The sequence below is a fragment of the Malus sylvestris genome, chromosome 13 (assembly GCF_916048215.2).
Source record: "Malus sylvestris chromosome 13, drMalSylv7.2, whole genome shotgun sequence".
Taxonomy (NCBI): Eukaryota; Viridiplantae; Streptophyta; class Magnoliopsida; order Rosales; family Rosaceae; genus Malus; species Malus sylvestris.
This window is the reverse complement of record NC_062272.1, coordinates 23,182,794-23,200,334: the sequence shown is the minus strand read 5'-3', so window position 1 is coordinate 23,200,334 and position 17,541 is coordinate 23,182,794. Positions and strand designations below refer to the sequence as shown.

At 39.7% G+C, this 17,541-nt stretch overlaps 1 pseudogene; it reads left to right on the top strand.

The window, feature by feature from the left end:
- Window positions 1-1,142: 1,142 nt before the first annotated feature.
- Window positions 1,143-3,301, top strand: LOC126595376 (protein trichome birefringence-like 5; annotated as a pseudogene).
- Window positions 3,302-17,541: the final 14,240 nt, after the last annotated feature.

The following is a 17,541-nucleotide window of genomic DNA, read 5'->3' as shown; positions in this document are numbered from 1 at the left end:
CTGCATCTATGGATAAGTCAACCATGGGCATTGGAAATTCATCTTTAGGAATGGCTTTATTAATGTTCCTACAATCAACAAAACATCGGACTGCCTTAGTTATAGCTTTTAATACAAGTACAATGTTGGCCAACCAATCGATATACTTGGCAGGCATAATAAATCCAGCCTTTACTAGCCTTTTGATCTCTTCCTTGACCTTTTCCTCGATCTCATTTGACATCCTCTGTGGTGCTTGCTTGACAGGTTTATACCCTTCCTTAGTAAGCATTCTGTGTTCTACTAAGGTTGAATCTAAACCTGGCATTTCAATGTAATGCCAAGCAAAACAGTCTTTGAACTCATGCAAAAGGTTGACTACCTTTGCCCGATCCTCCGTTTCTCATAAGCCACTGATCTGGATAAGCCTTGGATCTTCCTTAGATCATTGGTCTTCAATGGGTCTTGTACTTCTGGTGGTGGCTTTTCAGGTTTTGTGCACAAGAATTCAACTAACTCTGGACTCTCGGGCAAGTATTCTGGCCCATCCAGGTCGTATATACATTCAGCCATTTGTATGGCCACTTCCAATTCTTTTCCAAAAAACTCCTCTCCATTCTGGCTCCTTGAGGCTTCCTTTTGGTACTTCTCGGCCAAGCTCTCCCTCTCTTCTATACACCAACTGTCTTTTGATCAAGGACCTGACTGCAACTACCTGGCATTTTCTTCTTTGTTCTGACATTACGGGTGTTGAGGAGTTGGGACAATATGGGGTCGGTTCCATTCTTCCCTTGTAAGGAACAACCCTTGTTCCAAAAGCTTTTGGGCCGTCACCTTAGTCGGGCAGCCGTTCTCATTAACTCTTAAACACTAGAGAATCCCAATGCTAGGATTGTAAAAATTGGCTTCCGCCACATTGGCAGTGGGAAGGAATGGCCGTGACTCGGCCTCCATCATATCCCAAAATCCAGGTCTCATAGTTCCCTCTTCGTGGTAAACTGCCACTTTTTAATGTATGGTGGATGGCACCAAGAGACTGATGAATCCAATCTCGGCCCAATAAAGCTACATATTTGGAAGTACTATCCACAACGAAGAAAGCTAACATGATCTGCTTGGAACCCAAGTCAACCTCCAAGGGCAATATCCCATGAGTTTTGGTGATGGCTCTAGAAAAACTTGGAACTGTTAAGTCCATGGGGATGGGATCTTCCTCACTTTTACATACCCTATTCATCTACTTGAAAAGAAACACATTGATTGTGGCTCCTCTATCAATTAAAACCCTCTTGAAGGGCACTCCCTCCAGATTAGCAGTTACATAAATGGGCTTGAGATGGTTGGCCATGGCCAAACTCGGACGACTGAAGACCATCATGTTCAAATATTAAGCCAAACAAGACTATGACTGTACGTAGAATATATGAGGTCACATTTCCTCGTGAACAAAGAAGTCCGCATTAATGCTCAAGGGAGTTCTAGTCCAACTCTTTCAATAGATCAAATTGACAATACAGCTGAACATTGGAAGAGGGATGACATTCTTGTCTTTAACACTGGCCATTGGTGGGACTAATGGAAAAATTATTCGAGGATATGATTGCAAGCTTGTCTCATATTTACTTGATATAACGTAGTTTCTTGCATTTGTTCTGCAAATTGGAATATAGTTTTGTGGTTCATTCAGGGGTGTTAACCACTTTGGTTTGTTTTGGGTGTTTCTTCCTTCTTTGATTTTTTTTTGGGTGATTGAAAACATAAGATCATCCATATGATGTCCATGCATTTCTTACCAAAAAATTTACTTGGTTGGCTTATATAGATGAGACGTAGTCTGGTTAAGCGTGCATAAACTCTTTGGCCATTTTTACTTTTGTACTCTGACTGTTAATTTCTCATAGGAAAAACTACTATAAAGAGGGAGATTATCTTTATCCAAAGCTTGATCCAGTTGATGCCTATAAAAGGGCTATGAGGACATGGGCAAACTGGATTGATCATAATATTAATCCATCAAAGCAGGTGGTCTTCTATCGTGGTTACTCTTCTGTCCATTTCGATTATATTCAACTACTTAATCCTTTCATCTTTCATGTCTTTGTTCAGTTCATACGAGATGACTAGCAGAGAGTATTTTTATGTAATTTGCTTTTCTAGTGAAAATTCCAACAGAAAAAGGTAAAAGATGAATCCGGGTTTTTTTGTCAAATACTTTTTGAGAAAATTGTAGAAATAGTCCTTTAACCTTAACTTAATTGAAGCAATGGTCCCTTAACTAAAAATCTATGATCAATGGTCCTTTAACTCATCAAAACATGCAGCTATGGTTTTTTTTGTCAACTCCGTCAAAATGAGTCATCTTAGAAGGACTATTGCTACAATTGAGTTAAATTTGAGAGATCATTACTCTAATTGAGTTAAAGTCGAGGGACCATTCTTCCAATTAGATTAAAGTTGAGGGACCATTACTACATTTTTTCTCATTTAATTTTTCATATTTGCCCCTTGATTCAGCCTCATATGCGTGGTACATTACTCATTTTGATTGAAGTTCTGACGAAGTTGACAAAAATGACCATACATGCATGTTTTGTTTTGATGAGTTAAGGGACCCAATGGTCGTGGATTTTTAGTTAAGGAACTATTACTTTAATTGGATTATTGAGAGATCATTACTACAATTTTCTCATATATATATATATATATATTTTTTTTTTTTTTTTTTTGTGGAGTTCTGGTTAATAGTGGATGATTTAGGAGGCCCCCGCTTTAAATTGATATAATGAGAAACGGAACAAAATTTTGGGATAAACAAACAATTATAACAAATTCTTAAGTGCTTAAGAGAAGGAACAATTACTTTGGCATTGATTTAATTTATTATGGCAAGTGTTTGATCGAAAATTCTACTATGTTCTAGTGTACGGCACACCAGAGCATACTAGAAACTCCCGTGTTTGATTTATTTCTCTCTTAATTGCAAACTCCTGAAGGCAGAGGTGGAAATTGGGATTCAGGTGGGGTTTGCAATGGAGAAAAAGAACCAGTCGTAAGTGGAGCCATACTTGATGACTATCCTTTGGAAATGAAGATAGTGGAGGTATTCAATATGCGGATTCCTGTGAGGCTGCTGAACGTGACAAGGTTGACCAATTTCCGCAAAGATGGCCATCCATCGATCTTTGGCAAGAATGCAACCCCTGGAAAAAATGTTTCCACAGTGATCCAAGACTGCAGCCACTCGTGTGTTCCTGGGGTCCCTGATACATGGAACGAGCTCATTTATGCCACTTTTGCTTTACAGCAGACCTACTCAGAGTAAAATTTCATAGGGCTTTCTAATTTTACCATGACACTGACAGTAATTACTATATACTTAGTACATATCTGCATTCTTTTACTTGACCAAGAATCAGTTAAATCGGAGTAGAAGAGGAGAGTGTTCGGGGGTACAGGGATCCCACGTACCAATCCATTGGCGGTGTACGTATTTTCCGTGTAGGCCAACTCTTGTCCGAGATGCAACTCATTCTTTACTTACAAAGAAGTCATTCTTTATTTGCAATCAAGTTACTATTTGAAAAGCGTTTGACAGACTGTGATTTACAGATAAAAAAGAATTTGCGGTGAGTTAAGCATTATTCAAAGTAAAATTCATTCTTGGAAACCAGCCTACAAGGCAAGGGGTGCTCGATGCTAACGAAAGCTTGTGTTCATCTTATGTAACAATGCTCAAAGTAATGCACTTTTTTTCTTATATGGAAAAAGTATTACTTTCTTCAGCGTTTCTAAAGTGGGCACCTTAAAATGTTTCTCACCATTAATCAATGCTAGAATTCTTCCTTAAGAAGATATCATTTTCAATCAATTTATGTATTACAAAGGGCTTGAAGAGTAAAGTGAAATTGTAGTATTGCTAACTTGGTCATGCAAGTGGCCTTTTACCACAATGGTGCACAGGTGTTGAGTCATTGCATGACAGTGTGTGTTCGAACCTCATCAGAAGCTAATCTAATATCTAATATAACAAAATCTATCGTTTGACAAAAAAAAAAAAAAAAAAAAACTTGGTCATACAAATCATAATAATTTTAATCGAAAATTAAATGATTACCATATATAACAAAAAAGAATAATTGATCGAAATTGAAAGATACATCTCTCCTATGTTTCCCTGAAAATTACAATTTTTTTTTTTATTCAAAAGAGCCAACGCCAATACCAGCATGCATGCTAGCTAGTACCTTTCAGTTGTGCTCAATGATATCGGATATTTAAATAGTGCATGAAGAATTCATTGTTCAACAGTTACGACATTTTTTCACGAAGCTAATATGCCATTGCGGAGCGGATCGGCAATGTAATCATGTGGAAGACCCTATTGCCACCGGTACAAGAGGCTATCTTCTGATGAGGGTCGATATTAATACCAATATGCCACTACCGATTGGGTTCCGACTCCCACACAAGGAAGTCCTTGATAAGGCTCAGGTATGAAGGTTTAAAACGATTATGCTTTCGGTGTGGTAGACTGGGGCATGTCAATCGCCCAGACAACCAATGTATTCACCCACTTTGCCCGGTGATGGTTCGAGAAGGATTATCATATCGGACTATAGCCTTGCCACCTACTATATCAAAGGTCCGACTCCTCTGTTTCCAGCAAAGCCAATGAAGAAAGCCACGAGTTCAACGGTTTGTGCAGATGAACCTCACCGGAGAAACTGGTCGGAGAGGGAAGAGGGGAGTATGTATGGCGTGCACCCACATGAACGAGTTGACTCAGAAGGAGAGGACCGAGAGGTGGAATGGTCAAGACCTTTGGATATTAACCAGGTCAGTTTTCAACGATTTGAACAGAACAATGCGCCTCCCGAGGCATTGAGTTTGACTAGTAATAGCAACACACTGCACAAAGCAACGGTAAAAAATCTTGAACCTGGTATGTTAACCATTGAGCAATCTTCTTTAAAGCTTCTCTGGAACGGTCCTTTTCAATCAACTCCTACCACTTTCCTTGATAGGGCTTTTGATACTCTTTCCATCCCTCACCAACATGTTACCTTAAACCCAACCACCCAAAATTGCTTAACCTAAGCTAGTCCTTGTGAACACCCCATCTGCTTTGACAAAACTTTAGCATCCCAAAGCCAAGTTGCACTAACCCGTGACTATAAGCTATCCATCATCCCACCCATAAACACTTGTCCCACCAATATCAAACAAGTAGAAAATACCCCACTCACTTTAGATGTGGACGTGGGGTCCACAAATACAAATCAGACTGTGAAGGGAAAGAGACCCATACAAGTCAATGGTGGTAGCAAGAACATGAAACGAGGGAAGGGGGCCCATTTCAGCCTAGGGGTCTCGTGTCCTCTAAGGCCATCTCCAACCGAAAGATCCAGAGGGCTAGGCCAAAGGGCTCGGGAATCTAGGAGGGTCCCACGAAATTTCAAAGGGCCAAAGGGCTGGCTGCTTTCGGTTATAATGTTTTGTTATTCCTGTCGGTTATAACCGACAGGAATACATGCTATTATTTAGGGATGGTTTGGGAGTGAGGTGCTTAAAAAAAAACACCCATGAAAAAAAGCTGTGAGGGTTTTAGGTGTTTGGTAAACTGAAAAAAAAAGGCTTGTTTTGGAAGCTGCTGTGAGAATAAGCTGAAATCAAAGGAAAAAACTGAAGCTGCTATTTGCAGCTTTGGAAAACTAGCTTTTTTTCAAAGCACATGGAGCTACAGTGCTCATTTAATGAAAAGACCAACTATCAGACTGTTTTTTTTTTCAAAAGCACTTTTACAAAAAAATTTACCAAACATTCTGCTGATTTATTTCACAGCCGCTTATCTTCACAGCATAGCCACTTATTCTCACAGCAGTTTTTTTTCAAAGCACAGCAATACCAAAACAACCCTTAATATACTAAATAATGGCATGTATTCCTGTCGGTTATAACCGACAGGATTTAAAAAAAAAATTCAAATGAAACGGCTACTAGCCGTTCCATTTGATTTGATTTTTTTTACATTATTAATTTTTTTTTTACATAAATTTTCATATAACTTCTATTTCACAAAATTTATTTCATATTTTTTTTAAATTCCATTTTTTTCCTATAACTTCTATTTCACAAAATTTGTTTCATATTTTTTTTTTTAAATTCCATTTTTTTCCTATAACTTCTCTTTCACAAAATTTATTTCATATTTTTTTAAAATTCTATTTCTTTTCCTATAACTTCCTAAGCCATTATACAACATTAAATTAAATTAAGTAACATGAAACAACATGAAACAATATGAAACAACATTAAATAACATTAACCAACATAAAAATTATACAACATGAAACTTAAACAACATTTTTAAAAACATTTAAAAACATAAAACGTAAATGCCTACTCCATGCTTCTTTGGGCCCAAAGATGTGCAACAAGATCTTGTTGTAGGTACTTGTTTGTGGCATGAGAACGTATCATTCTATAACGCCTCATGTACTCATCTATAGAGATACTACCAGTTCTTGGATTGAAAGGCAAATTAGGTTCATCATATATTTTTGCACGAGCCATTCTTGACCTATTTGGATCTTCTTGGTCGTCATAGGACTCTCCATCAATATACCCATCTCGCTCATCCTCCACTATCATATTGTGTAATATGATGCAAGACACCATGATGGAGTCCAAATTTTCTCGACTCCACCCGCTTGTCGGTTCTTCCACCGTGCTTGTAAAATATCAAAAGCTCTTTGAACATCTTTCCGATATGCCTCTTGGTGTAAGGTAAACAACTTTTCTGCATCATTCCTAGGGTTTGGAATTGCTTGGACAAGTGTCGCCCACTTTGGGTAGATGCCATCTACCAAGTAATACCCCATATTGTATTGACGACCGTTGATGTAGTAGTCAAGTTGAGGTGCTTTACCTTCCGTCAAGTTATTGAAGAGGGGTAAACGCCCAAGAACTGTAATGTCATTTTGGGATCCAGGAACTCCAAAGAAAGCATGCCAAATCCATGTGTCATATGAGGCAACCGCCTCTAACACAACAGTTGGCTTTCTCGACCTTCCGCTAAAGCCTCCTTGCCATCCGGTGGGACAGTTCTTCCAATCCCAATGCATGCAGTCTAATGACCCTATCATGCCCGGAAACCCACGGTCTTCAGCTTTGTGAATGAGCCGATTTAGATCTTCTTAATTTGGCTTGCGGAGGTACTCGTCTTTGTAAAGCTGAACAATTGTGTCACAAAATTCTTGAAGAGTATCAAGGCATGTAGACTCAGACATACCATAGGTTTCATCCATCGAATCAGCTGGGGAGCCATATGCCATTATTCGGAGTGCAACAATAACCTTCTTATGAGGTGAGAAACTAGGGCGGCCTGCTCTGTCCCGCTTCTATCGAAAGTACGGATTGACCTGCTGGACATCACAAAGTAAACGCTCGAAGACATAACGCCTCATCCGGAAGCGACATCTGAAATCCTCTTCTGTGTACACCAAGTTGGGGTCGAAGTAGTTGTTCATCAGATTGGCATGCTTCATCGCTCTGTTTCGTGGTTTGTAAGAGCGACCAGCAATAGAGCCATCCCATTGGGGTTGTTCCTCAATTGGCTGACACACTATGGCCACAGCCATGGCGCTACTATGTTTTGTTTGTTGCGCCTTACTTGAACTTCTTCATCAGACTCCTCATCTTCTCGTCTCATTTGCGCCCATTTTGCTTCTTTTTTGGAATTGGATGAGGACCCCCAGTTGGAATCTGAAGAGGATCCAAAGTTGGAATTCATTGCAAACTTGAATTGAAAGAGATTGAATTTAAATAGATTGAATTCAAAGTTGTGTGAATTATATCCCAATATCCACCCTATTTATAGCAAAAAAAAAATTCAAATCCAACGGCTAGCTGACGTCATGCTGACGTCACTTAGCCGTTGGATTTGAATTTAAGTTGTAGTTTTTAAATAATAAATTATGTTTGGCCCTCGGTTGGAGACGGTTTTTTGTGAAAGGGCTAAAACAAGCCCTCTGGCCCTTTGGCCCTTAGTTGGAGACGGAGGCAAATATGGCCCTGTACTGTTCATTAAAATATTAATATCTTGGAGAATCTTGGAGCCAGAGGGCTAAAACGAGCCCTCTGGCCAGCCATCGGTTGGAGATGGCCTAAGACTTTCAAACCAAGCAACATGTGGCAGAGGTCGAGGATCTCGTGAGAGCAACAACATAAAACACCAAGGAAAACTGTACATTGCAAAAAGGGCGAAGCGGAAGGTGTCCATAATGAGGGAAATTTGACTGAGATAACAGTTACTGCCTCGGAACAACTACAAAAAGTGGAAAGTAGGATGAATGGCTTGGGTGAGGAGGAGTTGACCTACCTCTTGGGCTGTGGTGGCTGGCCTTATGCAGCCACATGGATTAGATAAGTATAATATGTTGGAGCTGTCAAGGGTTGGATAATGCCTTGACAGTCCAAACTCTACGAGAGATGGTTCGCTCTCACACTCCCTCTTTGATTTTTCTAATGGAAACCAAGCAGAAAAGTTACTGCATGAACCAATTGAGAAAACAATGTGGATACCATTTGGTATCAATATTGAGCCATATGGTACTGCCGGTAGGCTGTGTTTATAGTGGAAACCCTGTGCTAATGTACAAATTGTCTCATCGTCCAAGAATTTGATTGACACCTTTATTCATCTCAAGAATGAAAATTTACTCTTCCATGCATCCTTTGTTTATGGTCCTCCTTATAGAGATGAGAAGCTGCCCTTTTAGGAAGACGCTATGACACTTGGTAATGGGAATGATTGCCCTTGGATTTGTGTAGAAGACTTCAACGAGTTACTATGAGCTCATGAAAAAAAGGTGGGAGTCCATGGTCTATTACAAGGGTCAGACACTTGCATAATTTTATGGACTCTAATTGCTTGATTGATATTGGTTATAAAGGGCCAAGCTTCATTTGGGTCAAGATTGAGGATGGGTCCATTGTTTTACAAGAAAGACTTGATCGAGCATTGGTTATGATAAGTGGGTGGAGTGTAGGCCTTGCACTTATGTTATTCATGGACCCTGAATTGGGTATGATTATTGCCTTATCATACTCTACCTTAAGCCCAAGAAAGGAAAGTCCAATAAGCTCTTTAAGTTTGAGTCTTCTTGGGCCACTGAACCAAATTGTGGTGATGTTGTTAAACAAGGATGGGACAAAGGTAAAGGAGTCTTGGGTCACACAAGGTGGCAATCTAGTCTTGGGCATTGTAGACGTCACCTCATCACTTAGAGTAAGGAGAAATTTCAGAACAACTAGGTTAAAATTAGAGAGCTTCTAGCGGAGTTATCTGATATTCATGATAGTAATAACTCTTGCAACCATTGTGAGTTTGATATTAATGCCAACCTTATTGAGTTGTGGACGAGCAAGGAATCGTACTGGAAACAGAGATCTAGAATAAAAGATGGTGATGGCAACACCAAATTCTTTCACTTATCCACAGTTATGAGAAGGGGTCGAAACCGCATTGTAAAATTTTTTGATGATGAGGGCGTGTGGGGTGAATAGTGATTTAGCTATCAGAAAGGCTTTTGAGAATTATTATATGAACTTATTCTCCACAAGTGGGGTTAGACCTTGGGGGGAAGTCCTCTCCCATATGCAACCCACCATTACTTATGCTATGAACTCCACTCTTTGCTCTCCATTCTCCATAGAAGACGTCCATGAAGCTATTTTTCAATTGGGTGCCTTGAAAGCTCCGAGCCTGGATGGTTTTCCTAGTGTTTTTTACCATAAGTTTTGGGAGACTATCAATGACACTATTATGGATACAGCCACAAAGTTTCATGAGGGTCGAGTGATGTTACAACAACTCAATCAAGCCCACATAACCCTCATTCCCAAAGTTCCAAACCCCGAATCCACTTCATAGTATAGACCTATTAGCCTTTGTAACAATTCATATAAAATCCCTTCCAAGATCCTAGCTAACCGACTTAAAGCAATCCTCCCAAATATTATCTCCTATCATCAAAATGCTTTTGTCCCTAACAGACAAATACAAGATAATATTCTCATTGTCCATGAAGCTTTCCACTATTTAAAGATGAAGAAAAAAAGTAAAGTTTGTGAGCTTGGTCTTAAGTTAAGCATGAATAAACTTTTGATCGGGTTGAATGGGATTTCTTGGATGCCACTATGAGAATGATGGGCTTTGATGATCTTTGGATACGGCTGGTCATGTTGTGTGTCACAACGGTTTCTTTCTATGTAGTGATCAATGGAAAGCCGAGGCCATATTTCTGTCATACTAGAGGATTGAGGCAAAGGTACCCTCTTTCCCCTTATCTCTTCCTTCTAGATTGCAGTAGACTGATGATAATTTTTTAGGAATATTGCCTAGCATCTGGACAAAGCATAAATTATGATAAATCATCTATTTTCTTAAGCCCAAATACTCCATTCCCTTTAGAAAATCAAGTCTGCACAATTCCAAAACTCCCTGCCTCTACATACCCAGGGAAGTATTTGGGTCTACCAGCAATATGGGGAAAGTCTAAACGTGATGCTCTCGTCTACGTCAAAGATCGAATCTTGAACAAGATTCAAGGTTGGAAGCAAGTTCACTCACTATGGCAGGTAGGGAGGTCCTTCTGAAGTCAGTAGCTTTAGTGGTTCCTATGTATCCTATAACTTGCTTCAAGTCTCCCACTACCACTTGCAATTCTTTCAATGGGGATCTTGCGAGATTTTGGTGGGGTGAATTTGAGAAAGGAAATCATATTCATTGGACAAGCTGGAAGTATCTTTATGGCACTAAGAAGGAGAGGTGGGGTTTAGGGACCTTGAAAACTTTAGCATCTCTCTTCTTGCAAAACAATGCTAGAAAATCTAGATGCCTTTTGGGTTCGTGTTCTTAAGGCTAAGTACTTTCCAAGGTGTGATTTTCTAAAAGCTACAAGAAGAGCTTGCCCTTATTGGGCTTGGTCTAGTTTACCTGAAGGTAGAAGAATTATTCTTGAATGAGCTAAATGGCATGTAGCGAATGGTGAATCAATCAAAATCTGGCAAGATATTTAGTTTCCTACCTTGGAATGCACCAGCCGTTTACCTCTGCAATTGATTCATGGGCCAATTCCTACTTTGGTGGCCTCTTTGATTGATGTGAACACTGCTACTTGAAGATTGGACGCAATCTCTAATATTTTATCTTCACATGACATTGCTCTTATCAAATCTATCCCATTGTACAATACTCATGATCATGATTCTCTTTTCTAGCCTTGGAACAATGATGGTGTCTATATGGTAAAGAGTGGATATCATTGGGCACTACCACTACATCCTCTTCTCACTTGATTGATAAAGAGGTCTGGAAGATTTTGTGGGGGATAAAGGCAACTCCTAAAGGTCTCATTTTTATTTGGCGAGCTGTAAACAATGCTCTTCCTAGCAGATTTAATCTTTTTTGCAGGCATCTACATGTGAATCCAATTTTCCCTTTCTGCAAGGATCAAAATGAATAGATCGAGCATTTACTTCTTCTATGCCCATGGGTACAATGTGTGTGGTTTGGCCTGCCAATTAATTACAAGCCAAACTCTCATCACATTACATCTTTTGATTGCTGGCTATTCTCAATGGCAAAACTAGTTACAACCAATACTACATGATGAGTATATGTTATATTATATATTTTGCCCTATTTTTAGTATATTTTGGTTAATATTTTGGAACAATTTTGATACTTTGAATTGTATTTTCAGTATAGGACTTTCGACTTCCTCTGGAGCAAAACAGGACCAAATAGATGAATTTTGGAGTAATTCTATTGGAGGACGTTCGTGAGTCACTTAGCTTGATCGGATCAAAATTTGGGATTTTTCCACCAAGCGGTTATTTTCTGGCGATAAATTAAAGGAGCAATGTACAGTAATGGAAAATGACGTTTTTGGGCTTAAATTACGTTTTTGGAGCCCAAGATGACCTCGGATGGTTTCGTGGCCTTCTGGTGATGTGTTCGGAATGTCCTGATCTTTAAAACAAGCTATCTTGGGCTGGATTGGGAGGAGATCTGAAGCTAAAACGTGGCTCGACAATTACTTGGTAGATTCTCTTAGTTTAATTAGGGTTTTATTTTCTAAGATATTTTATTATTTTTCTTAGTTTCCTAATTGGAATAAGAGACCTATGGTTTAGGGTTTGTGGATAGCTTAGCAAATATATTGCTTGGCCGTTCTTAGTTTTTTTGGCTACGCTTGTTTTTATGAAACTTTGGAGACAGAGAAAATTGCTAGGGTCCTTGAAGATTTTCTACTTGGAGGTGTTTTCATTCTTATTCATTTTAATGATATTTCCTTTGATTTTTATTATGAGTATGCGTAACTAATTCTTTTGCTAGGGTTAGGCCATGATCCTTAGCAAGAATATGTAGTTTTATTTGTTGATGCACAAAATCAGTGGGGACTTTGGTACACCAGAAAGTGTCAAGTTTGTGACCTTCGCTAGATTGTTCCGGTCACTAGTGTGGATAAGTATGTAAATGGATAAGGACAGGGAAGCAAACACAAGATGTACGTGGTTCACCTAGATTGGCCACGTCCACGGAGTAGAGGAGTTCTCATTAATTGTGAAGGGTTTACACAAGTACATAGGTTCAAGCTTTCCTTTAGTGAGTACTAGTGAATGATTTAGTACAAATAACATTAGAAAATATTGTGAGAGAATGATCTCTATTTATAGAAGAGAGTTTCTAGTTTCATTCTGACATTGACACGTGTCGTGTTATGATTGGCTTCTGATGTTGACATGTGTCGCTCTATGATTGGCTTCTGATGTCGGCACGTGTCAAGCTGTGATTGGCCTCCTGGTTGTAGGGAAACTCTTTTGGGTCCTTGATGGTATAACGTTGACTGGTGCTCAGCAGTTTCGGGATTGGTCAAGTATGGTACAAACAGTGCTCCCCTAAGTTCCCAAGTGAGGGAAGCTCATCGGCTGGAGACTTGTAAGATCCAAGCCATTGAGTAATCACGAAACTTCTAAGCACCGAAGTGTGGTATCATTTTCACTTGCCTTATCTGTCTCATATGTAGATGTGGCATCTTCTCTGGAAGTATTTTTCCTCCATCCATGGGTAATATCTTTAACCGATGAAGATGCACAAGGTAATGTATCAATTTCACTTGAAGCTTACTTGTAGTTTCGGGCTTGGTCAAGTACGATACAAACCCTATAGTAGGAGTCCCCCAAGTCGCCAAGCTAGAAGATTTGCCGAAGAAGGTAACAAACAAGGTAAGTAATCAGACTTCCAAGTAAGCAACCTGGATCGAAGGTTCGACTTCGGCTTCCGATTGATTGTTCTCCTTCTCCTTGTGTCATAAACAACAACAAGGATAAGGAGAAGGAAATGGATAAGAGATAATAGGAGATACTTTTGCTTTTGAACAAGTAACTTTGCACAGGCTTATTCTTGAACTGGGCTAGAGGCTGGTTTCCTTCAGAGTATAAGGCCGACTCAAGAATTTGAGGGTAAAAAAAAGTCCATTAAATCTAGAGTATGTTCGACCCTGATGATATGGGATACTTTTGCTGTTGACAAAGTAGTGGATGTATCGGCACGTGTTCTGTTACGCTTGTCTCCACATGCTTCCTTGTATCCCTCTCACTTGCCTAATATGTTCCTCAGGCAGATGTGGTATCTTATCTGGAAGCTTAAGATGTTGAAGATGAGTACTCGAGAGCAATGCCAGGGAAGTAATCAGGCAGGGGGTTCTAGCCAGTCAGTTCCTGACTGGAAGCTTAATTCCAAGTGTTGACTGATTGTTCTCTTTCTCTTTATCTTACAGGTAAGAACAAAGCCAAAGGAAAAGACAGGAAAAAAGCATGATATGGGATACTCTTGCTTTTAACCCTGATGATATGAGATACTCTTGATCTAGTGTGGCTTGTTTGTAGAGGTATTATCGGGGGGAAAAGAAGATGAGTATTTCGAGAGACTCTGCTGAGAGTGCCCTCTCGAATGTGAAGAAAAGTTAAGCATTTTTTTTATTTGCAGGTCTGCCTGGCTGTGGAGGATAAAGGTCGACATATATAGGAATTGTCCCAACAGCGAGTGGTAACACTGTTCCTTTACCTTTCTCGGTCATAGCAATGTAGTGGGAGCTGCAAGATTCACGTGTTTTAACTTTGTCAGAGCACTTTGAAAAGTGGTTTGTGGTATTTGGAAAGCTGATGTTGCGTGTGAAGATCGCAAACAAGCTTTATCCAAGGAAATCTAGCTCTCGAAGTTCGCAGAGTGGTGCCTCTTCGATTTTCGAACAAGCAATCCTATCAGGGATCTAGCTCTCGAGATTCGGAAAACGGTGCCTTTTCAGTTTTTAAGAAAGTAATCCGGTTGGGAGTCTGGCTCTTGAGATTCGGAGAGTGGTGCCTCTTCGATTTTTGAGCAAGTAATCCTATTGGGAGTCTAGCTCTCAAGATTCGGAGAGATGTGCCTCTTTAATTTTTGAGTAAGTAATCCTGTTGGGAGTCTGGCTCTCGAGATTCGGAGGGCGGTGCCTCTTCGATTTTTGAGCAAGTAATCCTGTTGGGAGTCTAGCTCTCGAAATTCGAATAGTTGTGCCTCTTCAATTTTTAAGCAAGCAATCTTGTTGGGAGTGTTTTCTCGAATGTGAGTAAAGGTTGGGCATTTTTGCCAGTCTGCCTTGCCACGGAGCACGAAGGTTGACACACATAGGGACTTTCCAGTTATCAAGCAGTGGTGCTGTTCCTTTACCCTTATGGGTAATAGTAGGGTAGCTGGACCTTCAAAATTTATATGTCTAAACTTTGTCAGAGATCTTTGGCAAAGTTATCTGTGGTACCTGAGGAGCTGATGTTGCGAGTGGGGATTGTCAACATATTTTACTTAGGAAAATTTGCTTCTCGAAATCAGGAGAATGGTGCCTCTTCGATTTTTAAACCAACGACCATTTTGCCCTTTCTTTTATAGGGGCACCAATTGTGTGCAAGAAGTATGTTCAGAGAGTTATTGCTTGTAGGAATTTTCCCTTTATTTTTGTACTTCAGAGATTTATTGCACCTCATTTCTCCTTTATCATTTCTGAGAATGTCTGGCCCATCCGACCGTCGTTTTGACTTGAACTTTGGTGAAGAGACAACCATGCCTTCTCAAGACAACATATTTCTTATCCCATACTGGTCCTTTTACCGTTGGGGACTCTGTGATGAAGAATGATATGATAGCTGCGGTGGTGGCTAGGAACCTTCTCACTCCCAAAGATAACAGACTACTTTCCAAACGGTCTGATGAGTTGGCTGTTAAGAATTCTCTGGCTCTCAGTATTCAGTGTGCATGTTCTGTGTTTAATATGGCCCAACGCCTATTTTCTCGAACCTGCCAAGTTGAATCATTGGCGGTTGAAGTGATAAGTCTCAAACAGGAGATCAGAGGGCTTAAGCATGAGAATAAACAGTTGCACAGGCCCGTACATGACTATGCTACAAACATGAAGAGAAAGCTCAACCAGCTATAAGAATCTGATGGTCAGATTTTACTTGATCATCAAAGGTTTGTGGGTTTGTTCCAAAGGCATTTATTGCCTTCGTCTTCTAGGGCTGTACCGCGTAATGAAGCTCCAAATGATCAACCTTCGATGCCTCTTCCTTCTGGGGTTTTGCCTAGTACTGAGGCTCCGAATAATCACCCTCTGGTGCCTCCTCTTTCTAGGGCTCTGCAAATTGCTGAGACTTCTTCTAAGCAACCTTTGTGAAGGCTCCCTCTTGTTTGTTTATTTTGATTCATGTATATGTACATATTTGTAACTTAGCGGGGATATCAATAAACAAGCTTTGCTTCATTTCAACGTATTATGTTAAATACACCAAGACCTTCTTCACTAAGTTCTTTGAGTTTTTTCTTTTGTTGAAGCTTGTATGTTGAAGTAGTGGTTTCTTAATTTCCCGAGTGAGGAAAATTTCTCGGTTGGAGACTTGAAAAATCCAAGTCACTAAGTAGCCGTGAGACTTCCGAGTATCAAGGTGCAGTAGCATATGGTAGGAGTCCCCCAAGTCTCCGGTCGAAGGAGTTAATGAAGGAGGTGTCTTCCTAGTAGCCAAGTTTCCAAAGTAACAAAACTTCACCATTTTCCTTTCTAAGTGGTAGCCCAAAACTCCTCCTTCATATATATTTGTTATGAAAGTTGTTAGGCCCAACGAAGAGGAGGCCTGGGCAATTTATTTTTTTTTCAAATTTTTGAATTTTCGAATTTTCGAATTTTCGAATTTTATAATACAAATATATATATTTGAAGCCTTATAGGTGAAGCTTTCTAGGTGAAGCTTTGAGGTTGAAGTTTTGTTGGGTACCATGAATTGATTTTGCTTCACACTATCTTGATCAAGATAGTGTGAAGCTTTTGCAGGTAAAGCTTTTGTGTTGAAGCTTTGTAGGTGAAGCTTTTATGGGTGAAGCTTTTGTGGTGGGTGAAACTTTTGTGGTGTGAGAAGCTTTTGTGGTATGGGAAGCTTTTGTGGTTGGGGAAGCTTTTGTTGGTGAAGCTTTTGTAGGTGAAGCTTTTGTGGTGGGTGAAGATTTTGTGGGTGAAACTTTTGTTGGGTGAAGCTTTTGTAAGTGAAGCTATTGTGAGTGAAACTTTTGTAGATGAAGCTTTGGAGTTGAAGCTTTATAGGTGAAGTTTGGAGTTGAAGCTTTTGTTGGGTACCATGAATTGATTTTGCTTCACACTAGGATGAAGCTTTTGTCGGTGAAGCTTTGTTGGTACCACGAATTGATTTTGCTTCACACTATCTTGATCAAGATAACGTGAAGCTTTTGAGAATTTGTAGTTGTCCTCCATTGATAAAGCTTTGTTGAATTTCCTTTTTTTTGGGGGGGGGGGGGAAACTAGAAATTTGAAAATGTGGGAGAGACAACATATACAAATTTTGCTTCCACACTGTTGAGCAAGAGATTGTGATGCAAGCCACACCTTGTAGTAGTCGAATGTTTGGATGAACCATATAAATTGAATTTGCTTCGAACAATCTTGAATTTGCTTCGAATGTTTGAGAATTGTAGTTGCCCTCCATTGATGAAGCTTTTATTGGCACCATAAATTGGTTTTGCTTCACACTGTCTTGATCAAGAGTGTGTGAAGCTTTTGAGAATTGTGGTTGCCCTCTATTGATGAAGCTCTTGTTAGCACCATAAATTGGTTTTGCTTCACATTGTCTTGATCAAGAGTGTGTGAAGCTTTTGAGAATTGTGGTTAAACTCCTTTGATGAAACTTTTATTGGCACCATAAATTGGTTTTGCTTCACACTGTCTTGATCAAGAGTGTGTGAAGCTTTTGAGAATTGTGGTTACCTTCCATTGATGAAGCTCTTGTTGGCACCATAAATTGGTTTTGCTTCACACTATCTTGATCAAGAGTGTGTGAAGCTTTTGAGAATTGTGGTTGAACTCCTTTGATGAAGCTCTTGTTGGCACCATAAATTGGTTTTGTTTCACACTGTCTTGATCAAGCTTTTGAGAATTGTGGTTGCCCTCCATTGATGAA